We start from the raw sequence: 21,717 nt of genomic DNA on the forward strand, positions 1-21,717 counted from the left end.
CATATAGTCTTATTTGACAATTATATTATTCACTATAGTGTTGTTATTATTATATATAGTCTTATTAGATTATTCACTATAGTCTTATTAGATTATTCACTATAGTCTTATTTGATAATTAAATTTATTTCATAATTTAATAATTAAAAAGATTACTTAAATAATAATTTACTTTAGTTTTACTTGATAATTAAATTTATTTACAGTATTAATAAATCTACAGCTTGGCAGATTACCTCTTGCTACCTACAATTAATCTATAACTTGGCAGATTAAGTCTTACAGTATTAATAAATCACACAACTTGGCAGATTGCCTCTTTGAAAGCTTTTAGAAATCCACCTTAAATATTACCTACAATGTAGCTTTCAAACTACGAATGTACCTTGTAAATAAAAGTAACAAACTTGTAGACCTAAAAAAAAATACGTGCAAATATAATATTATTACCTTTTGAGCAAAAGAAACAAAATTTGTTTCGAATACCATGTACTGTTTAACATTTAAAAATGATACATAGTAAAATATTCAATATGAAATCTAAAATAAATATCTAAATGCATTACACGGTAGTAGCTTAAGTGAATTTATTGAATTCCATAAAAAGAAGCACCCAAATTTGGCATACTTCAGCATTATTATGAGAAACATCCTAAGCATAAAGTATTCCAAACATAAATGCTTTCATAAATTTAATCGGTACACTTCCTTACTAAACCCTTCTGCGAAATCCATTCGCTTGCAGCATATTCTTGACATCCCCCATGTTTTAAATTTCCAGGGGATTTTCATTGCTCAATAAATAACCAAATAAATCAATATAAATAAGTAGATAGAAACGTGCGGTTTTAAACCACCCTTTGAAGATAGAAAAATATCAAAATGTAATAGAACAAGTTGCTGATGTTGAAGAAGCGATTATACGGGCGTAGCCTATCATAAAATACTAAACGTTTTGTTGGAAGAAAACGTCACATTACTCCCTCCCCCCCACCCCAATAACCCCTTTCGTCACATGTAGCGATTAAACGCCAACATGTTCATCTTGCCTAGAAAACATGAATATAAATCTCAATGAATTAAAGGAAGAGAATTGGAAGTGCGCGCTAAATGGGAATTCAAGTAACTCGGCCGCGCCTACTGAATTAAAGGGAACGTTCATAAATTATGTATTCGTCTAACGACGTTAAACAAATGTATTAACTATATTTCATAACATTGAAAAGATGCTATAAAAAGGATAATTGCTATAGGAATCACTATAGTCTTTTTTGATAATTAAATTTATTTCATAATTTAATAATTAAAAACATTACTTAAATAAGAATTTATTTTTAGTTTTATTTGATAATTAAATTTATTTAACAATTAAATAATTTTGAATATTAATTAAATAATAATTTAAAATACTTATTAAATAATAATTTAAAATATAAGATAGTATTTTCTAATTAAAACTAAAATATAAAAAAGCATCAATCATTCAATTAAAAAAAACTAATCTCATTTATTTGACTGACTACGTATGTCTACATAATTTACTGCTTTGTTAAGTCGTTCAAAAAAGCATAGCTACACTTTTATTTCTTTAAATACCAATACTTGTAGATATGCACTCATGACAACAGATCTTCCCAAAATAAGGTACAGTATTTTATGAAACCATTTTTCAGCATTGGTGAATATTGGTGAAGATATTATCCTTACTGTGTGATTGTTTGTTTTTTACGCTTTAACGCCTTAACCGATCATAATGAAATTTTCAAGAAATATTTTTGATATATTAGAAAAAGTTATAGGCTATAAAATGTCTTTGGACGACTTCAATTGGCCGAGATATTAATTAAAAACTACTTTCCCTCTACAATTTTCACTTACTTTGTTGGGTTTTTCCCTATTAAAGGGATTTGGCTACTCGCCAATTTATATTTTCACAAATATCTATGGAACGGCGGTTAGTTGAATTTCGAGACAAATATTCCCTGATTCCAAAAATTCATCGGAATCCATTGATATCATTCTCATCTTCGTACGGCTTTAATCAGCTAAGATATTAATTAAAAACTACTTTCCCAGTACATTTTTCACTTACTTTGTTGGGTTTTTCCCTACTAAAGGGATTTGGCCACTCGCCAATTTATATTTTCACAAATATATATAGAACGGCGGTTAGTTGAATTTCGAGACACATATCCCCTGATTCCAAAAATTCGTCGGAATCCATCGATAGCATTCTCATCTTTGTACGACTTTAATCAGCTGAGATATTAATTAAAAACTCTAAAAACGCTAATTTGAATGAGACTCAATAGCGACGTTAGGGATTTTTTCTTAGGTCTTCCCGTGTGGATGCAATAAATTGGTGATAAAAATTATAACTTTTGAGCTAATTATCCAAATTTCTGGAAATTTAGAAACTTGTGTCGCTCTCTGGATGATAGGAACTATGTTGGTTTAACTGTTTTTGTACCTTAATTATTTCTCCAGCTTAATCACAGATGAAACAATACTCCACTTGCTATTGTTAACTCTTTGTTGTCAGGATGCAATTTCAAAGCGAACTCCAATGTTCTTAATTTCGAAATTTTACGCGGAGTGTATTTTTTAAATTTACGCGGAGTTGAAACTTATTTAAGGACACCAACGGAAGGGAAGCCGCGGGTAAAGCTAGTGCACTATAAAATCTTACATTTGTGTGATCCTTGTATAGCAGAAAACAAAACGAATTAGTAAAATTCTGCCTTAAATACAACTCTGAATATTTATGTGCAAATTTCGCATATTCAGGAATTAAATGGATAATGATTGAATACTCTAATTAAATTTAACTAATTGACTAATTGATGGATAATAATTGAATGTTATAATGATAAAATTTAATTAATTGACTAATCAGGTAAAGGATAATAATTGAATATTTTTAGGCCTTTGTAGTATAAAACATTGTAAAATATTTACGTTAATAAGCAATTTAGATAATTGTATGATCTTGTTCCTCCATTCTATTTTTAAAATGCAGCGTCAAATAGATTTTTTTTATTTTATTTTATTCATTTATTTATTCATTTTAATTCTCTACTAACGAACTTGAGCTAGATGACTAATTTCTGAACAAAGTGGCCCTTGCAGCTATCCTTCGAAATACATTAAGCTTAATTCTTGAATTATTTATAAAAATATTAAAAAAATTGCATTTATGTGAACAGAAATTTATATTTAATCGTAAAATATTTCCATGAGCATAGCATTTGGTCGGATATTATCACGATTGTCATGAAATTACTTCGGTATTATTATATTATTGCTCTTTTAAATGGCTGGACACTTGAAACTTAATGCATGTTGAAATTGGCTCAACTCGTCTTTAATTTAGCCATATTATCCACCCTCGAGAGTGGGACGTTCGATTCCAATTTTGACAGAAGCGACCCCAGGGGACATATCCATAGGTTTTCCTCTTTTTACCTTCCCACAAATCTCAGGAGGACTTTCTCCAGTACTTTAGTACTTTAGTACCAGTACTTTAGTACCCCCATTCGACTTTAGTACCCCCATTCGACACGAGTTCTCCAGTACTTTAGTACCCCCATTCGACACGAGCGCTATATATATATATATATATATAATAAACCGTTAAGTCTTCTCCTGGATTGAGTCCCAACAGTATGCTAAACCTGTGATGCTCACAGAGGACTTTGTATAATTAGTCAAGGAAATATTATTTACTTTAAACAATTCCCAATATAGTTCCTCATTACTCTTTGCGTACTACTTAAATCCCATAACAACTTAACATTGTTAATCATTTAATGCAGTATTATAATTGAACTAAGTGAGATAAATCAAAAATTATCATAATACGAAATCAGCTAATCAGAAAATTATATTTGAATTATGAAACTTTTATTTGAAGTAAATGAATAAAAAAATAAAATATATGACTATATTTGATATCAACTAAATCAAAAATTGAAAATTTGAAATGAAATGGGAAAATATGTGCGTCACGCATCCTGGGGTTCTATTTAACTTCATTTTCAGCATGACTGGAATTTCATTTTTCCAAAAAAATTTCATTCATTGGTGACATTTCAAGAGTAAAATCCACAGTCTCACATTTATTGTCTTTTGCCATTTTTTATTTTGCATTTTCTTTGATGCTACTTCGCAAGACAAAAATGCTTTCAAATAATTGCTATAGTAAATTAAACGCATTTTTTTTTCAAATATTTGGAAATTGCTCTTGGAAATTTTTCAATCAAATACTGATGCATTTTGTTAAATTTTATAATACTTAAAATCATAAAATTCGTAGCATAACAATCTTAAGTTGGCGTAGATTTATTTCAAGTTTTCAATGGATTTCGAGGGCAAGAAGGAACAAATGCCTCTTCGTCAGGAGCAAAGAAATCTGCAAGATGCTTTGTTCCTGACGAAGCTTGACCTGTACCTGCTGCCCTCGAAATCGACTGAGATCTTCACATAAATCTACGCCAAACTCAAGGTTACTACTGTTTTCATTTAAAATCGTGTTTATTCTCTTGCATGGATTTGATGTTATAACATGTTTTAAGGTTTCATTAAAAAAAAAAAAAGTATGAATCGAAAAGGTTTGGTTTTGGTCAATTTTTATCTCTTAAGAATAAATAATATTATTTCTCAGAGTTTTGTAAGGATTCACGAAGCACCCTGTGCATTTGTAATTAAAAAAAGATCCAAAATTTTACTCCAGAACCTTAATCAGTAACTTTTCCTTGCACTTTAAAGAACTGAATCTAATAAAATTAGAATAGTGTGAAGATTTCGAGCTGAATTCAACAAATTTTAAATAACACGGTTTTGTTAAGAAGAAATATTTCTGTCTTTTAATAGTTTTGTCTGTCGGTTCCACAAGGTAATTATGACGAGATGTTATGCGTTCAAAAAGACAACGTAGTCGGTAGGATTCGAACCTACGCGGGAAGATCCCAATGGATTTCTAGTCCATCGCCTTAACCACTCGGCCACGACTACTTCGAGAAGAGATGCGTTACTTTCAAGCACTAAGCATAAAAATCTAATTTTCTTTTAAAAGCGTAAACCTAAAGTTCTTTCACATGATAAAAGCATTTCTTTTCAATATTAATTTTATATTATTATTAAATAAAGGTAGCACTTCAGCAGAGAACCTGGTAAATGTAAACATTGCCAACTTTGGCGATAATAGTTCAAACTTGGTAACCCATCGGATTTATAATATTCGCTTGTTCGCAGTTTGCAACCATTCCTCTAGCGTTTATTTTGTTGAATTATCACTGTCGTTGTTCACATTTGCAGATTTATATTCTTCTCTTATTTATTATTAGTCCAAAGGGATTTGAATCCCGAAGGACTATTAGTTTCGTTTTGGCATTTTGCGTCGGACTCATAAATGTCGGTTCACTTTTCAAATTGTTGCCACAAAATGTTAAAATTAAATAATGAAAAATCTGCATAAATGTATGTATATTTCTCGTATTGTGATAAAACAACGGTACATAGAGTCATCGAATTTTGAATAACGTAATCCTCCAACGAATATGAGCATGTGGAAGACCAAATTTGAAATTTGAAATTTGTTTTATGATCGATTTCCTATTTTTTAAAACTTTGACGAATTTTTGATTAACAAACTCAAGGATTTCAAAGCGAGCAATGGCAACGTTATGCAGAAAGAACATTTTTATCTCCGGCGCGTGAGTTTTTGTATCGGAAATTCTAAAGATATGCTCATTTTAAAACTATTTTGCGATATTCCTGTTGAATTGAATTTTATGGTTTAAGTACGAAGAACATGATGTTTAACAAATAAAGATAACGCACAAAACGTTAAAAAAAGGTAATTTAATTTGGACGTAATTTAAAATCTGAAACATTTCAGATTTTTTTTTTAGTCCAAAGGGGCTTTGTCCCTGAAGGACTATTGTTTTCGTTTTGCGATTTTGCGTCGGACTCATAAATGTCGGTTCACTTTTCAGACTGTTGCCACAAAATGTTAGAGTCCTGCATTATATTTGAGGAAATTAAATAATGAAAAATCTGCATAAATGTATGTATATTTCTCGTATTGTAATAAAACAACGGTACATAGAGTCATCGAATTTTGAATAACGTAATCCTCCAACGAATATGAGCATGTGGAAGACCAAATTTGAAATTTGAAATTTGTTTTATGATCGATTTCCTATTTTTTAAAACTTTGACGAATTTTTGATTAACAAACTCAAGGATTTCAAAGCGAGCAATGGCAACGTTGTGCAGAAAAAACATTTTTATCTCCAGCGCGTGAGTCTCTGTATCGGAAATTCTAAAGATATGCTCGTTTTAAAACTATGTTGCGATATTGCTGTTGCACTGAATCTTATGGTTTAAGTACGAGGAACATGATATTTAATAAAGAAAGGTAACACACAAAATGTTAAAAAACGCCCCTTTGGACGTAATTTAAAATCTGAAACATTTCAGTTTTTTTTTTTTTTTTTTTTTTTTTTTTTTTTTACAAAGAATAGATAGAAATATTTTCGTAGATAGATGCCGGTTCTCGGTTCGGGATGAAAGGAAGGGTGAATGCTAATTTGTAACACGGCTGTTCACGTTGTGTTCTTAATTATTAACAGCTCTAAGAACCATGAGGTTTCCAACGTCTAAAATAATTTGTTTTCGTAGACCTCAAAAATGTGCATGTGCATTTTAAATAATTAAATAATGCTTTTATTTTTATTATTGGTTATTGTCATCTAAAATTATGACAATAAATCAATTTTTATGGCGTAAAATTTTAACAATATATTGTTAATGCTTTTCTAACAATAACCTTTCAGAGGATGGTAGGTGTGACATAAATAGATGATTAAATTGAAATAAAAAAATATTATTGATTATCTAAGATGAAAATAGATTGATGCATCACCATGGTCATCAAAATTAGGAAACCACTACTGGTGTAAGGAATATATTGTTTTCTGTGTTAACTGGAATTTAAGACAAATTTTTTCGTATATCACGTTTAACCGGTAAATTTCAGTACATTAATTCTAATTTATATTTTTTAAATGAATTTTTATTTCCGTTATAAATGCTTATATATTGTCTTGGGCTTAATAATATATTCACATGCTTATTTTCTGTGAATTTTTACTACCATATGCTTAATATATTGTTTTATCTGCTAACTTGAATTTACATGCACTAAAAATCACGTTTACAAAATATCACGTTTACGGTTCGGCTCATCGTAGATGAACCGCGAGCTTGGCGAGTAAAAATTCAACGGCGCCAACGGGTTCTCTGCGTATGAAAACCCTAAATAAATCTTAAGGTGCTATACAAGCTAAAATATTTTATAATGTACGCTGGGAATAACAGCCAAAAGTTATGTAAAATAAACATTAAGTTGTATTCTATACAAATATTTATTTACTTGTAATATGCTTTTACGTGTATTCTATTTTTATTAGCCCAAAGGAACTAATGCTTATTTCATTAGCCCAAAATGATTATTAGACTCGAAACGGCATTTTGGCATTTTGTGTCGAAACAATATAAAAATCTGTATCACTTTACGAATTGTTGCCACCAAATATTGTCGCTCTGTATTACATTTAAGGAAATTAAGTAATGAATGCATGATTATATGCATGTTTCTCGTATTGTGATAAAACAACGGTACATAGTGCTATCGATTTTTGAATGACGTAATCCTACTGCAAATATGGGCATGTGGAAGCACAAATTTGAAATTTGTTTCATTCTCTATTTCATATTTTGTAAAACTAATGAATTTTTTATTACAAAATTCAACAAAGATAGCACTGGCAACACACTGTGCGAAATAATAGATTTTTATCTCCAGCGCACGAGACTGTCTGTCGGAAATTCTGAAGACATGCCCCTTTTAGGCCAAATGCGTTTAAAACGTGTATGTATGTGTAAATGAAAAAATCTGATGTGTACACCACATAAATTCCCTGTACGGAATATTAAATTATACGCATTTTTTCTCGCATTTCATTTAAACTTATTGGATTGAATTAAATCTGCTTCGCCGACAGCGCATAAACCACAATAGAATAAATGCATTCTTTAAAATTCACTCTATTATTTGTTTACCATAGCGACACTCTGGCGCTAAATTCACTTAACAGTATTATATTTTGTTCATATTATAACTCATAATGCACAAAATTTATATCATTTAAAGAATAGAATTATCTAATAGTTGCCACATGTTCTATTCAAATACTATAATAAAGCTAGAATGATGTATAAAAGAAATTAAGCGAAAAAAAAAGAAAAGAAAAGAAAAGAAACAGTTTTTCACAGACGATTGAGTATTTCTCATTCAATTAATTCAGTTCTCACTTCGCGAGAAGGCAAAAATACATAAAAGCTCAAAATATGTATATTAAAAATTACGAAGTAAATCTTAAACACTTATTTCCTCGAAAAAATTCCAGAAAAGATTAAGCATGATTTAATTCGCAATGTTGCGAAGCTAAGTTTCTCTAGGTTGGCAACAAATCCACTAGTCTGCTGTTTCAAATGTAAACAATCAATGGCCGCCGTAAAAAAAAGACTTAGCGGCACTTAAACAACTTTAAAGTTGTTGATAATTCTAAAAATATTGCATACAGATTTACTAAATGCATAAAAACCTTAACCGGAAGATAAAAACAACATAATTCAATCTTTTTAAAGCAAAAAATGTACAATTTACAAACATATAAGAGTAAAGAAACTGAGATCACTGAGCCGGGTAACAGTGTGGATATATATATAAATATATTTATATACGTTTGGTGCGGCCGATTGCAACCAAAATACGAGGTGCACATCTACATGTTATAGCTGTCCTATATACAAAATTTCAACGTTCTGAGGCTACTCGTTTTCGAGTTATGCGAGATACGTACGTACGCACGTACGTACATACGTTCGTACAGACGCCACGAAAAATTCTCTTCAGAATTCATTTTAAAGCAGTTTTATAACTTTTTTGGAGGAAAAGAGTCTTTTATTCTGTCCTTACGTACAGATATCACGCAAAAACATCGTTAGATTGCATTCGATAGCGGTCAAAATGGATATTTTCGTTGAAATATGCTGCCTGAAACTTTTCGCGATTACAATACTTCCTTTTTACTTCGTACAAGGAAGTAAAAAACGCCCCTTTGGGCGTAATATAAAATATGAGAGCTTTCATATTTATTTTATTTTATTTGTATTTGTCTATTTATCATACATGTATAGCATATTCATTGCATATTATTTGTGACCACTTTGTGTGTTTGTATGTTCTTATTTCTTGCTCATAGTTATTTTAATTAATTAATATTTTACATATGTAGATCTATTGATTGTGAGTTTATTGATACTTAATTCTGGAAACAGCTCAAGTAAAACTAGTGTGATGAGTAGAAACCCTCTGACAGTATTTGACGAAATTTGTTGTTCGGGATGACCCCTTACGGTCCGTCGGAAATTTATCTATCCTTGTTTGGACTAAGTTTGAATTCAGTTCGCTGATGGTCAACTTCAAGAGCCTCAAAAAGAGAAAAAAAAAAAGGGGGGGGGAAGACAGTGACATAGAGAGGTGAAGGAAGATTAGTTAGAGTTTATGGATGGGTGTGGAACAACGGAAAATGCGATTGTTATTGTACTTTAACTTGTAGCCGTGCATTGATTGGTTCAATTTCCAGTGACAAAAAATATTTTTTTTATTATTTTTTTATTTTTTATTTATTTTTTTTAAATTTTTTTATTTATTTTTTATTATTATTATTATTATTTTTTATTTTAGCGAATTTATCATCGATGGAAAAGTAGTGCTGCAATATTAATCCAATTTATAAGTTAATATATTAGTTATTCAAAACTTAATAAATACAAAACCTAACTTAATGTAATAATTTTTGGCACAGTCAACTTGTGCGGTCAATTTTGTTTTGCTTCTACAGAAACGGAAATTATTGGTGATGAAAGAAACAGAAAGAGGTTGCAAAATGATAGTGATCATATTACCGACTGCAGTATTATTGAACAGTGACCAAGCGTTAAAGTCCCTGAGTATTGGTATCACTGTAGTACTGGTATCACTGTAGTACTATCACTGTAGTCCGAGGTTTGAATCCCTCGAAAGGGCTGATTGCATGGACATTTGAGTGGTTTTATTCCCCATGTGTAACGTGTTAGTAAGAGTCAATTTCCTTTATAAAGCCCTCTACGAAGGCATCTCTCCCTTCCGTGTAGTGCCCACCAGCGGCCGAGCGGTAAAGTCGCTGAACACTGGTAGTTCGGTCCGAGGTTCGAATCCCGCGAACGGGCTGGCTGCATGGGCGTTTTCGTGGTTTTCCCCATGTGTAACGTGTATGCGAGCCAGTTTCCCTTAGAAAGTCCTCCACGAAGGCATCGCTCCCCTTAGGCAGATAGCCCTCGAGGCTTTGCCATTATCGCACACACACACACCCTTCCGTGTAGTGCCTTAGGGCGGAACAAGTAAATAATAATAACAGTATTATTGAAAATTGTACTCAAGCAAGCGTTAAACTCTTTAATAAGCTAAAATACATTTAAATTAATTAAAAGAGCAATTTACATGCGAGAAAAAATGGCTTAAAAATCATGCATGCTGCTGAGCAGTTTTAAATAAAAAAAAGTTTTATGTCTGTTCAAATTTTAAATTTTGCCTTTTGAAAAAATAAATAAAATGATAAATTGATATTATTCTCTTTTGGGAATCTCACTTGATGCATTTTTACGGCAACATTTTTATTGAGCCGGGCACATTGTGAAATTCACAATATCGTGGCATAACGTTACCAATACCAATATTGATTAGCAAGAAAATGCTTAAGAAATTGGAAATGATTTGTTTCCCCTTTAGTTCAGTTTACAGTTCTTAAACTGTGTTTCCTCAATTTGTATTTTTTCGATAAATCCTTCTGCTTAAACTGTTAAAATTCACTTAGACGTCTTAATAGCTTTACTGCTTGTTCATTATTATGCACTTGATAGCAACAAAGTTTGCAAAATATTGCAAAGAAAAAATATTGGAAGTGGAAATCTAAATTTGAATCATATTTTTTTCCTCTTAAAGTTCTTACACATGAATGTGCTTTTTATTCTCAGAAGCTAGTTCATTAATTGTAAAATCGATCTTTAAAGCTAAGAAGAACATTCTAATAAATACAATAAAAAATTTGGTAAAAAAGTTGAAAATTGTAGGAGGTGAAGAATATTTTAATCGCTAAATTTTTCTCCAAAAAAAATTTTAATTTAAAAGCAAATTTCTGCAAAATATTTTTTCAGTTTAAAATCATTTTGCTTTTAAACCATTTAATAATATTCATAAAAATAAATCAAAGATTTTAATAAAAAAATTTTAAAGTATCTAGTCTCCTTAAATACGTTTACTGAATCACTAGATGCAATTCTTTTCATTCCTGGGTGCATTCAAAACGAACCCCCCCCCCCATAAATAACCTTAAAGCTTTCAGATTTTGCATTAAGTCCGTTCTTTTAACGTTTTATGTATTACTTTTATTTATTAAATATCCTGTTCTTCGAATTGAAATCATAAAATTCAACTGAACAGCAATATCACGAAGTAATTGAAAAAGAGCATATCTTTATAATTTCCGATACAAAGTCTCGCTGAAGATAAAAAATGTCTTTTTTCCCCTCCGTACAGTGTTGCCATTGCCCCCTTTGAAATCATTAAGTTGGTTAATCAAAAATTCGCTAAAGTTTTACAAGATTTGAAATATATAATAAAAGAAATTCGAAATTCTAACTTCGGGCTTCCAAGTGCCCACGTTCGGTTGGAGGACTACGCTATTCAAAATTGGATGGCTGTAAGCTTATTAGTTTTTTTTTTTTTTTTTTTTTTTTTTTTTTTTTTTACAATGGGAGAAATATTCATGCAGATTCTTCGTTATTTAGTTTCTTTAAATATAATACATGGCTAGAGTATTTGGTGAACCAATGCAGAGGGTGAAGCGACGTTTTGAGTATAATAGCTCTTTGGATATAAGCTAAAAAGAAAGCTAAAAAAAAAAAAAAAAGAAAGAAAGAAAGAGCTTAAAAAAAAAAAAAAAAGAACAGAAAATGAGAATGAGGGAGAAAGAAAAAGAAGAAAAAAAAATCGTTTTGAAGCGCTATGCATAGCGCATCGTTTAATCTACGTATAATCTGTCATTGCTTATACCCGGATATTGCCGCATTATTGCTTTACATGCACATAAAAATTACACACATTTTTCGAAATTTATTGAAAATTTTGTACAACGATATTTCACAATGTGCAATAAATCGATTGCAATTTTCGGATCTCTTTCTGTAACCCTGTTCAGGCAGGTAACCCTCGAGGGCTTTTATAATCTAATTAATCCCGTTTCATCCATAAACCTGTTTTAATTTCTTTAATTTACGAGTAGAAAAAAAAGATGTGTTAAGGAGACATCGATGTGCATACAACGGAAACATAAATTACAAATTTAATTATTTAATAAAATATTTAGAAAACCTTGCCCTTACGCCGCATAACAAATGATCACAAGGGGCAATCTTTGCTCGAATCTCGTTACAGATCAGATGAACTATGAAGTATCCCTCCGGGAACATTTTGGAGCGGTTTGAAAGAGCTCCACCCTTTTGCCTATCGCGTGGTTGAGTATGTCAATTCTCACTCTCGCGAGCCACCGTGTGTCGTGACCCCCCTCGTTCTGGCAAGACACATTTGACGGGTCGAACTGACGGAGAACTAGTCAATCGACACTAAGCCGCCCGTTAAGTCATCTCCGCCCACTCGCGAAAAGCCGACGCCTATCATATGGCAGGTTGGGGTTTGCAAGTGCTGTTCGATACGCGAAGAAAGGACTGCGTACTAATTACACAAACTTGAATTGAGATCAGATACATGTAAAAAAAGGGTTTTCGCACTGAAGTATATAATTAATCTTTCTTTTTATTCTTGATTTCTTGGTTATTTTTGGACATTTTGTGAAGATTTGCTCTGGTTATTACCTGAATGACAAATATATTTTAATTATCAATAAACACAAATATTCATTCAGTACTTCAGACTCATTTAACTCAGACTCATTTTTATTATTATTCAGACTCATTTTTATTATTATTCAGACACATTTTTATTTATTATTCAGACTCATTTTTATTATTATTCAGACTCATTCTTCGGACTCATTTTTAAAATGTGCTCAGTGCTCACATTTTAAAAGCCTGTTAAGTATTTCTGATATTTTTAAGCAGAAATCCTCGCGCCAGGCAATTACAGTAAGCAACTTGCTTTTATTTATTAGCCCAAAAGGGTTATTTGTGTCGAAACGCTATTATGTGCTTTGTCTATTTATTGTAATACATTTTTGACTGTAATCTAACAGACGGTAAACATCTGATTAAGCTTAACAACAATCTAATACCATTTAACAAATACGCAATAAAGAACAGACACCTTAAGGCCAAAATCAGAGACGTTCTTATACATATCTTATACATACAAGGACTCGGACTGGATATTTGTCATAGCTAATGCTTATTCATCTCCATATATTACTAAAATATATTTATTTAATTTTTTTAATTTATTGTCCCAATAATTTCATTTTTCTATGCAATGCTGATGAACGGAATCTCCAAAGACTTACTTATTACACCTTCCGCCTTAGAAAGGACATTTGTTCATACATTTATACTTTTGGAAGCATCAGTTGTTGAACTTTTCAAAGACAGTCTTTTCTCAGTATGATTTGTGTACACTATTAATACCAAAAATCAGCTATCACAGAAAGTCCTCTCAAAAGGTTGATGATAAAAAAGACGGGCAGGAGAACCTCGGACCGCCCCCGGGATGTTCTCCCTCAAAATTGGGGTGGAAAGTTTAACAGTTACCTCAATTACCTGTGGTACTACGGAAGTGCTGGCCTAGCTTCTATCTATACCTGTAAAAGCACTGTTTCGCTTTTCATTCGAGTGTTTTGCCATTCGGAAAAACGTAAGATATTATTTCCTTTAAATGTTTTCTGTCTGCTAGTAGTAAACAAACTAGCCTGTTTAAAAGCAACATATGCAGTTCTTAATAATTTTGTTGGTTAATCTTTGGATTATGGTAACTCGGCGATTTTTTGGCGAAAATTTGGCGACCAACCCTGCTAGTTTTTGTTTGGACGCCATTTTGTTTTCACGAAGTAATGGCATGATTTTTTTTTTTTAACTCAATTATTTTTTTCAACAATCTGCGAAAGTGTAGAATCGCCCACTGCTTGCCGCGTTTTAAAGATTTGCACATATACGGTATCCATGTACACGTCGATCTATTTTCACTTAAAAAAACATCCCAGAATTGCACAAACATGACATTGCCCACACTCTTGACTTTATCCATGTACACTGCTAAAGTCCTAGCCAGTAACCTTTATCGCCTTACCAAAATGTCGCCAAACTACCTGTTACGATATTCCAAAGGTTAGCCATTTTGTTTTTTTAATTTTTAAACAGATTCATTTAAATAAAATTGCGTTTATTTCATGAAATATTTAATTGTTGTTGCTGTGTTGTTTATGAATTTCATGGAAGAATGGCTACCAGAGCCTCAAGAAGGTTGGACTTCTATTTCTGCTCCAATTTTGAGAGAGAGCACTCCGGGGGATGGTCCGAGGGTGGTCCCTTATAAATGGGTTGTTTCGCTTTTCATTCGAGTCTCCTGCCATTCGGAAAAACGTAAGATATTATTGGTACTTACGGAAAATCCCGTCGACCATTTTTGCATATTAAAGAAAAGACGCCAAACTACGCGATTTTTCGCCAAAAATGGAAAAGTCTTCTTCAAACAAGTTGGGCTTGGTGTAACCTTGATTACACGAATCAGTTATTATTCTTGAAAAAGGAGTCCTTTTTTCCCTGTGCCACGCATTTTCGAAAAAAATGCGAAAATAACGGCAAACCTAGCGAAATAATAATAAATAAACCTAGCGAAATAAATAGTAAAAGGTAATAAAAAACCTAGCGAAAATAATTGCTTTTACAGTATATCTCCTTAATAAAAAAAATAATGGAAATTTTTAATAAAAAATTAAATATAAATAAATGATAATATATAATAAATTTGAAAGAAAAATAAGAATAGAACGTTTTTTCTTGTATTTAGTAAATGTTTTGTTTGTTTGTTTGTTTGGCGCGATTAACGCCGTCTGTTGTGGTCGACGGAATTTTTCGTAAGTACCATATTATTTTTCCGAATTTATTCAGTTTGCTACTAATAAACAAACTAAACTACATAAGAGCAACAGATGCAGTTCTTAAAAATTTTGATTTTTAAATTTTTGATCAGATTGATTTAAATAAAAATGTATTTAATTCATAAAACATTTAATTGTTGTTGTGTTCCTCTCTTGTCCATAAATTTCATGGAAGTGTGGTTGTATGCTTCAAAAATGTCTCAGGTAGGTTGGACTTCAGTGGTTGCCAGAGCCTCAAGTAGGTTGGACTTCTACCTCCACCCCAATTTTGTGGTAAAGCAACTTGGGGGTTTGGGGGGTCCGAGGATCTCCCGACCTTCTCCCTACCACCAATCCACACGACAGGATTTTCGGCTAGCCATATATTTGGAGTGCCCCACGCCGCAACGACATTATACATTTGTAGAGACATCAGGTAAATTGGAAGCAAGAAGTGACGAAAAATTAGCAACCGCCTTCGCCGGGAATCGAACCACGGACCTCTGGAATACCGGCCATCCTGGGTGTGGAAAATCCTCATCCAACACCCTTTTAGTTCGGGCGCCATTGTAGAGATATTAGGTAAATTGGAAGCAAGGAGTGATGAAAAATTAGCAACCGCCTTCGCCGGAAATCGAACTACGGACCTCTGAAACACCGGCCCAGCGTGCAGAACCACTACACCACGAAGGCACGCTAGGAAAGCGGGAGAAATACCTTATACATTTACAAACATCCATGACTCCGGGATTCGAACATAGGCCCTTCAGTACCGCAGTTAGCTCTTCTAACCACTATACCGTCTGAGAGGCATATATTTAATTAAAAACATTAAGCATTTTTTTAAATTTATCTCTTTTTATTCTCATTGATGTAAATAAAATGCATTTTATTCATGATGTATGTGATTAAAAATTAAATATTATTAATAGTTTCCCTTTCTATTTTAATTGATTTAAATAAAAATTCATTTAATTTATGATATATCTAATGAAAAACATTAAATATTTTTAACATTTTTTTACTATTTATTCTGATTGATTTAAATAAAAATACATTAAGTCATGATATATCTAAATAAACTCTTTAAATAATTTGATAGACTTGCATTACATATTTTTCATACTTTTTCAATATACAGAAAATGTATAACATCCCCATGTTCATCTAAATGCATTTAATCTAATTTACTGTAAAATATTTCGCTATTCCACTTGGGCCATCTCTATTGATAACCTTTGCTGATAAACCATATTAAACTTTAAAATAACCCTTTTGAGAAACATTAAAATATGAACACCTTCTGATTTTATTTTAGACCACGAAGAAATTAAGATTTACTTAAGACTGGGTCCTGTTTTGAGATAAGTAAAGTCATTTCTTTAATCACACGTTTGGGCATATACGTTCTATATTCCTACAATTTCTGTCATTATTAAGTATTAAAATCATATACTTTTTTCCCTAATAGTACCTTTATTTTCATAAAGACACTAATTAATATTATCTGTGTTTGAGTGAAAACCTTAAAAGAATGTATTTGTTTTAATAAAGATATTATTCAAAGAAAAGATAATGCATATTACCAAAATAAAGATATTGTTAAGGAGAAAACTTATTATTAAGTAGATATTATCAAAAATCACATAATTTTATTCTTATTTAAAAGAATGCATTTGTTTTAATGAAGATATTAGTCAAAGAGAAGGTAATGTATATTATTGAAATAATGATATTGTTAAAAGGAAAGTCATTAGTAAGAAGATATTATTAAAATCATATAATTTTTCTAATAGTATCTTTAGTAATTAATATTTTATATTTATAATAAAAATATTATTTGAAGATAAGATAATATGTATTGTTAAAATAAAGATTTTATTTAGAGAAAAGTCATTATTAAGTAGATATTAAAAGCATATAATTTTTTCTTCTTACAATATTTTTTATTTTAATGAAGGAACTAATTGTTATGATCTTCCTTTTTTCTTCTAATAATATCTTTATTTCATATGATTTTATTTTATTATGATGATACTCATTAATATTATCTGTGCTTTACTGAAAATGTTAAAAGATTGTTTTGCTTTATAAGAGACATTATTCCAAGAAAAGATAATATATATTATTAAAATAAACACATTGTTAAGAGAAAAGTCATTATTAAGTAGATGTTATTAAAATTTTATAATTTTGTCTTCTAACAGTATCTTTATTTTAGTAAAGATAGTAATTAATATTATTTGTGTTTTCTTCTAATAATATCATTTTGTATGATTTTATTTTTTATGATGATACTCATTAACATTACCTGTGTTTTAATGAAAATATTAAAAGCTGTTTTTGCTTCAAAGAAGATATTATTCGACTAAAAAGATAACATGTGTTGTTAAAATAAAATTATTGTTATGAGAAAAGTAGATATTATGTAGAGATTACTAAAAATCATATAATTTTTTCTTCTAACAATATCATTATTTTAATGAAGATACTAATTAATATTATCTGCTTGTTTTCTACTAATAATATCTTTATTTTATCTGATTTTACTTTATTATGACGACACTAATTAATATTATCTATGCTTTACTGAACATTTTAAAAGATTATTTTTGTTTTAATAAAGATAATATTCGAGGAAAATATAATATGTATTATTAAAATATATTGTTAAAATAAAACTCATTATTAAGTAGGCATTATTAAAATCAAATAATTTTTAACGAATCGTTTTGTTATTCCAACCTACACTGAAATTTTGAAACTTGCAAAACTAGACGAAGATTTTACACAATTAGAATAACATGTTATATGTTACCCTAAAGTCAAGTGTATATTTCAAGTATTAAAAGAGGAAAAATTGGTTCATAAAATGCAGTTCTGAAGAATATTTGAAAAACACTCCTCTTTCAAATTTCTAAGAGGTTCTTATAATCTTGTTTGCAATTATTTGTAATACGTGGAAAGAATGAAGCTATAGGATGTTTTTGCCACTTCATTTTTCCTTTCCCTTTAAAAACACACTTAAATATATCTTTGAAGAATAGAATTTATAAGCGGATTTTTCTTAAAGCTGCATGAGTGAAATATATACTTCATCTTGGTTTGAATTTATTAAAGAAGAAAAGCAAGGGAAAGAACATTTGTATCTTATCGAAATTTTCCCGCGTGTTATGAAGTAATATATATCATATCTGTTTTTTCTTATTTTGGAGTAAGTTTTTAAGAGCTATAAATCATTCATGCGTTTTTTAGAAAATATAGACAATAATCTTTCAACTAAAATCCTGTCGAATATATTTTCGAAGGGGTTAGTGCGAGACGCAAGAAAAAGGGCTTTTAGTAGAATCGTTCTTGGTACTTTTCCGTTTTGCCGGCGCAAGCAATAAAGTCGCCAATAATGGTACAACCGATGCCAAACGGAATATTCTCTCTGGTAACCTTTTACGCTTCATTTTCAAAACAAGTCGCAGCTTTTTCTTATCAGATTGATTGTTTCTTTCAATAGTGGCATGTAATTACATAGAATTTTTATCAGATAGTTCAGTTTTATGTCTAAGGCCATTTTCGGTAATTAAGTCAATCAGGATGCAATCACAGCGCTTACCCGAAGCCGAAAATATAGAAAATGTAAGTCAAGGGTTAAATTCATCAATTCTAATGAGAATGCATTAGCGAAGTAAAGCACTGCAGCTTTACATAATTTCTGAGTAAGCTATTCGTACGCATTGAAATATTTCTTGCATTTAAACTTGTGTTCCAAATTAAGATTTAACTTGAAATTAATGTAGATAATTACTGCGAGCATTAGATTTTTGTAGAGTAGTTTATGTGAGATGAGATCGCTTGGGGTCACGTGATATGAACCGGCGAATCAAGATGTTGAACCATGAAAGCATAGTAAATTCTTAAATTAATGTCTTTTTACAAATTTACTGTCTTTATTCATTGGCTTTTTATAAAATTTTAAGCGATATTAAAATGTTTATGCCTTCAAAATTAAAAAAAAAAAAAAAAAAAAGAATTCTTAGAACTAACATATGTGTATACTGTATGTTGTCGCCAATAAAGTCTGCTTGGCGAGATTTGCGCCGGCCAAACGGAAAAGTACCTCGTTCTTTTAAACCACATTGATTTTGATGCTCAGCAGCTACGAATATATTAGATATTTAAGTTTTACGAGTTAACAGCATTAGAAACGATGTAGTAAATAACAACCAAGAAGAAGAAACTCTTATTTTGCAAAGCTTTATAAAAGATGTTACTCTCTCTGCATCGAAAACGGCACATCTCTCCAATGTTTGAGACACTCTAAGCACAAAAACGGCACATTTATCCAATGTTTGATACCTTGCGGGCACAGAAACGGCACATTTCTCCAGTATCTTTATACATTGGAGAAATACGCCGTTTTTTGTAACCTTGTACGAAATAAAGGTAACTATTGCAATCGCGAAACATTTCGGGTACCATGCTCCAATGAAAATATCTATTTTGATATCTCGAACCCATCTGAACGACGTTTCTGCGTGACATCTGTACGTACGGACAATATAAAGGACTCTTTTTCCTCAAACGGATTCCAAAAAGGATTTAAAATGCATTGAAAAGAGATTTTTTTCCTTAATGTCTGTACGTACGAACGTATGTACGTATCTTGCATAACTCAAAAATGATTAGCGGCATAACATCGAAATTTTGCCGTATGACACTGCTATAACATGTAGTTATACATCTCTAATTTTCGTTGCAATCATCAGCATCAAACATAAAGACATAAAATAAGAAAATTTAGAACTAACTTTTCATAAACACCAAAAAATTTAAATTCATAAATAATAAATTTCAAACAATCTTATAAATGCAACAAAGAATTTAAAACGTGTTTAAACCTAAAATTTTCAACAAGCAATACCCCAATTCAAAAAATTAATGAAATTTAATGAAAAAAGAACATAACAGAAGAGGAATTCAGTTAACTTCGATGTCACTTTGTCAGGGGGGAGGAACTTCTTACTTTATGTCTTTACTGATAATTTTTCAGCAGCTGCTTATTGCGCGAAAAATACTAGGCACGTTTATTTATATATATTTAATCTTTTGTAATTTTATATATATATATATATTCCAACACTGTTACTAGGCTCGGTGAGCTCAGTATTTGCATTGTTATAGTTTGGTAAATTGTGCATTTTGTCCCTTTAAAGTGGCTTAATTATGTTGCTATTGAGTGAATTACGTGTAAAGCACACATATATTGTGTTAATGCATACATTGTTACAGAATTAAAAATAATATGTTCAATTTAGAAAACCAGCATATTAGTATTCATACATATATACAAGGTGATTATAATTAAAGTTTAAGTTTCAAAACGCTATAAAAAAAGAACCACTGATGGAAATGATGTGAAATTTGAAAGGAATGTTATTGAAGAAGGCGGAAAGCGTATGGCAGAAGAAAAAATTTAGTTTCAAAAGTTAGCAACAGATGGCGCTGTAAGCGGGAGAATCATGACGAGAAACGAGAAATGATTCGTAAAACAACGGGTTAAGGTGGAAGTTACACATTAAAACGCATTGACAAATTAGAATTGTTGAATAATTTTATTTGCATGACTGTACATATCACATCGAAAGGGACAAATCGGTTTCAAGAGTTTTGCGGCGACATACCACATAAGAACCATTCATCAAAGCAGTTCGGAACTGTCGCGAGACTGGCGCAAAACATGTTCAATATGGTGTCCACCGTTGTGTGCAACAAGTTGAAAGCGACAAACAGCATGTTCCACAACGGATCGCAGTGTCTCCGGGGTGATGTTCAGAATGTGTTGCGAAATGCGTGCCTTTAATTCCGCTAAATTTGCAGTTGGAGCACGGAACACAACATCCTTCAGATATCCCCTCAGCCAGAAATCACACGGAGTAAGATCAGGCGATCGGGACGGCCAGGTTGTAGGGAAATGACGGCTGATAATTCGAGCATTTCCGAAATGGCGCCTCAGCAGCTGCTTCACGGGATGTGCAATGTGCGGAGGAGCGCCATCTTGCATAAAATGATTTCATCCACACGTCTACGCTGTTGCAGAGCTGGAATCACGTGGTTGCGCAAAATCGATGCATACTTCTGACCAGTGACGGTTGCGATAACAGGACCGGAAGCACCCGTCTGCTCGAAAAAATATGGTTGTAGGATGAATGATGCCGTAAAGCCACACCATACCGTGACCTTTTCAGGATGAAGTGGTACGGGGTGCGTTGCCAGTGGATTTTCTGTTGCCCATATTCGACAATTCTGGGTATTCACGTATCTTGTCAGATGGAAATGGGCTTCATCTGTACACACAATTTTCCACGGCCATTCATTATCCACTTCCATGCGAGCCAGGAATTCTAACGCAAAAGTCTCCCTAGCTGTCAAGTCAGACGGAAGCAACTCCTGCACATGGCCAATTTTGTACGGA

The 21,717-nt window shown here is 31.5% G+C and overlaps 1 protein-coding gene and 1 non-coding gene across 2 annotated transcripts in view; both read right to left on the minus strand.

Annotated features, from left to right (window-relative positions):
• LOC118195316 (monocarboxylate transporter 10-like) overlaps window positions 1-21,717 on the minus strand; it is a 587,842-nt gene that overhangs the window by 366,569 nt on the left and 199,556 nt on the right. The gene's annotated exons all lie outside the window — the stretch shown is intronic.
• On the minus strand, window positions 4,932-5,013 carry TRNAS-AGA (transfer RNA serine (anticodon AGA)). Its single transcript has one exon. It is a non-coding gene; the product is annotated as a tRNA-Ser (tRNA).

This window comes from Stegodyphus dumicola, chromosome 11 (genome assembly GCF_044657685.1).
Source record: "Stegodyphus dumicola isolate Sdum_Otavi_A_Nest chromosome 11, ASM4465768v1".
NCBI classification, from domain to species: domain Eukaryota; kingdom Metazoa; phylum Arthropoda; class Arachnida; order Araneae; family Eresidae; genus Stegodyphus; species Stegodyphus dumicola.